Here is a 3,980-nt window from a genome sequence, read left to right on the forward strand (position 1 = left end):
ACAGTCATATGTGTACAGAGAGTACAGCAGGGGGCTCAGAACACACCCCTGGGGGGCTCCAGTGCTGAGAGTGGTGGAGGCTGAGACATGTCCGCCCATCCTTACTGCCTGTGGTCTGCCAGTTAGGAAGTTGGAGATCCACTGACACATAGATGAGCTGAGTCCCAGATGCTCCAGCTTGGTGGTGAGTGTGGAGGGAATTATGGTGTTAAATGCAGAGCTGTAGTCTATGAAGAGCATTTTAACATAATTCCCCCTTCTAGTGTCCAAGTGAGTGAGTGATGTGTGGAGGAGATGAGAGATGGCATCGTCTGTGGAACGATTTGGACGGTAAGCGAACTGTAGTGGGTCCAGTGTGTCTGGTAGTGAAGAAATGATGAAGTCTCTGACCAGGCGTTCAAAGCACTTCATCACTACTGAGGTGAGGGCTACAGGGCGATAGTCATTGAGAGAAGCAGGGTGGGGTTTCTTCGGGACAGGAACAATGATGGACTCTTTGAAGCATGTGGGGATCACCGACTAGTTTTAAGTCTGCCTGATTTTGGCCAGAAATATTATTTTTGTTTCTCTGCTTTGAATTGAAATGCCATTTAAATGCTTTGTTTATGGAAATTTTAACAATAACCTACAACACAACCTTCGTGAGCATTATTTGAAGTGGGTTTAATAAACACAAAACAATGTGGAGAGAAATATCCCAGCCAAACACTAGGATGGTCTCTGCCCAACAGCCGCCGCCCTGGCATCTTATATACACACAGAGAAAGAAAGACCTTGTTTTCTGCTTAGCGGTCACCTAGAGATTATCCCTGATAAGCAGAAGGAGTCTCACTATCTGTTTAAGTCTAAGGAGCATGGAAAGAAAAAAGCACCTGGACTTCCTTAAGTCGCTTAAAGACGTTTCACCTCTCATCCAAGAAGCTTCTGCAGTTCTAGGGTCAAATGGTGGAGAGTCAGAGAAAACGGGTGTAGGTCACAACCTTGGCTGATATAATGTAATATGAATGTTTTACATATGCTGCTGTTGTGTTGATGGTGCAGAGATGCTGCAAAGAGTGTTTGTGATATCGAGCACAAAGATGTCTCTGTGCTTCAAGATTCAAAGTGTTTATTGTTATGTGTCACAAGAGAAAAGGCACTTCTTTGTGCAATGAAATTCTTTCTTTGCTGTCCGCCCACAGATGCCGATTAATATATACACTAGAAATAGAACATATAAATACAAATAGTACAAATAAATAGCTGAAGACAGAAAAGGAGACAAAATATGGAGATTTGAAACAGATGTATGCAAAAGACCTGTAGCTTAATATGCTGGCTTAATATGTAAGTTGACCTGATGTGCAAAAAAAATTATTATTACTGTTCAGAATGGGTCAGCTGTTCAAGAGTCTGATAGCAGTGGGGAAGAAGGAGTTAGTGAGTCTGGATGTTCTGGATTTCACACTTCTAAACCTTCGTCTCGAGGGTGAGGTCCTTAGCGATGTAGACGCCCAGGTACCTAAAGCTGCTCACCTTCTCCACTTCTAGGCCCTGGATAGACAGCGGTGGGTGAGGCCTCCTCTTCTTCCTCATGTCCAGTATCGTCTCCTTTGTCTTGTCAGTGTTGAGGGTGAGGTTGTTGTCCTAACACCATGACACCAGACCGGCCTCCTCTCTCCTATAAGCCGCTTCGTCTCCTCCAGTGATGCGACCAATCACAGCAGTGTCGTCTGCGAACTTCAAAATGATGTTGTCTTTGTTGGAGGTGAAACAGTTGTGGGTGCACACGGTGTAGAGGATGCAACCTTGTTGGACACCAGTGTTTGTAATAATGCTGGCTGAAGTCCTGTTGCCGATCCTGACAGACTGAGGCCTGCCAGTCAAAAAGTCCTGTAGCCAGTCACATAGGGTGGGGTGCAGGCCGAGTGTTGCCAGCTTGTGAGTGAGTTTGTGTGGGATGACAGTATTGTTTTCTTTGTCTTTGTTTTCCGAGTGGGAGAGTGAATAGTGAAGGGCAGCAGCGATGATGTCTGACGTGGACTTATTGGACTGGTAGGCATACTGCAGGGGGTCCAGAGTGTCTGTGATGTTGCTCTGGATGTAGGCCAGCACCACTCTCTCAAAGAACTTCACAATGATTGGAGTGAGTGCAACTGGTCTATAGTCGTTCAGTCTGTGGCTGGTGTCCTCACCAAGTGTTGTTCCTGCTGTTTGAGGTGGATGAAGCTCCTGAGACGGAGCTGTGAAGGAGCACAAACACCTTCAGACTCTTTCTCACATAAATGGAACCAGAGTGCAGATGTGTTCCTGATGTTCACTCATTTGATGTTTGGAGGATCAGTGAGTTCAAGTCCACACTGAACCTCTTTAAACAAAGTCCCAGAGCAGCATCCAAAGCTCACTTATTCTACTTTGTCAAAGGAGCTTGCAAAGAAAAGCGTCTGGACTTCTTTAAGTTACTTGAAGACGTTTCACCTCTCATCCGAGAAGCTTCTTCAGTTCTAAGGTCAAATGGTGGAGAGTCCCAGATATAAACCTAGTGGGAGTTTCCCCCCACAGAGGGACAAAAGGACCCCCTGATGATCCTCTAATCGCCTGAGCCAAGGTGTGAAACTGGGTGTGGGTCCCAATCAGCCAGAGTTTCGGGTGGGTTCATTGTGAAACCTGGCCCCACCTTGTCATGCGAATTCCTGAGATCAGATGGCCCAGGATGTGAGTGGGCGTTAAGGCGTCTGGGAAGGGATCTCAAAACTGGATTATAGATGGCAGAGAGTTGGTGTCGTAAACCACCGCCTCTGTGGTAGGGGTTTACGGAATTCGCATGATAAGGTGGGGCCAGGTTTCACAATGAACTCACCCGAAACTCTGGCTGATTGGGACCCACACCCAGTTTCACACCTTGTCTCAGGCGATTAGAGGATCATCAGGGGGTCCTTTTGTCCCTCTGTGGGGGGAAACTCCCACTAGGCTTAAATCTGGGACTCTCCACCATTTGACCTTAGAACTGAAGAAGCTTCTCGGATGAGAGGTGAAACGTCTTCAAGCAACTTAAAGAAGTCCAGACGCTTTTCTTTGCAAGCTCCTTTGACTACGATGGCCTGGATGACTGAGAACCTTCACAGACTTATTCTACTTTGTATTTTCTACTGACTTTTATTTGGATTTCATTTGGACTTTTTCTTTGGCTTCACTTCAGTTTCAGTGAGTTTCCTCAGAGGATTTTCTTCTTTCACTTTAGTTTGGATTCTTTCAAATGTTTCCTTTTGATTGGTTTAAGTCTATCTCCAAATAAACCTTACCTTGATGACTGAGTAGCTGGGTAGTGCAGTGGTAAAACTACACATCTTTGAAGCAGGAGTTGCAAGTTTGATTCCCACCCAGTATCCAGTAAGGATCCTGGCTTCACCCCTCATGCTAACCAGAAAACCCTGGAATGGCGTGGCTTTGTCTGCAGCACAAACACAAGAACATTTCACTACACATCGTTCTCTGTATGATACTGTATATGACAAATAATAAAGCTTGTTTGTTTGAGCATCCATCAAGACAGTTTAAAAATTCACATTTTTATTTATTATGGCAGAATGATTGATAGGACCAGATGGCCCTGCAGTATAAAGTGATCTGGGAGAAACACCACTGTATATCAGTGAAGCAGCAACATGTTTTTGTGGTGTTGCACTTTGTAGACGCTCCCTGAGCACTTCTCTCAAACTCAGCTGCACCTGGAGACAAGCAGGGTTTCTTTCACCTCCACCTTAATGTTGGGATTCAGATGCTGATGATGTTCTGATAACCTTTCTTATCTGTTATTGATCCAGTTCAAATATGTGGCATTATTTCAAACTTATGTGGTTCTTTCAATAAACTCAAACCAAATGGAGGCTCTGCTCTTTCCACGGTGAATCATGCACCCACGCCCTGGAGGGTTTATCAACTTCAAGTTCAGCCTCTGAGCATGTTGAACCAGTTTACTGGATCACAGCCCAGCAGGAAAT

Source organism: Copadichromis virginalis, linkage group LG3 (genome assembly GCF_057382275.1).
Source record: "Copadichromis virginalis isolate Kocher_CV1m ecotype Utaka linkage group LG3, C_Virginalis_male_GT1.1, whole genome shotgun sequence".
Classification (NCBI taxonomy): Eukaryota; Metazoa; Chordata; class Actinopteri; order Cichliformes; family Cichlidae; genus Copadichromis; species Copadichromis virginalis.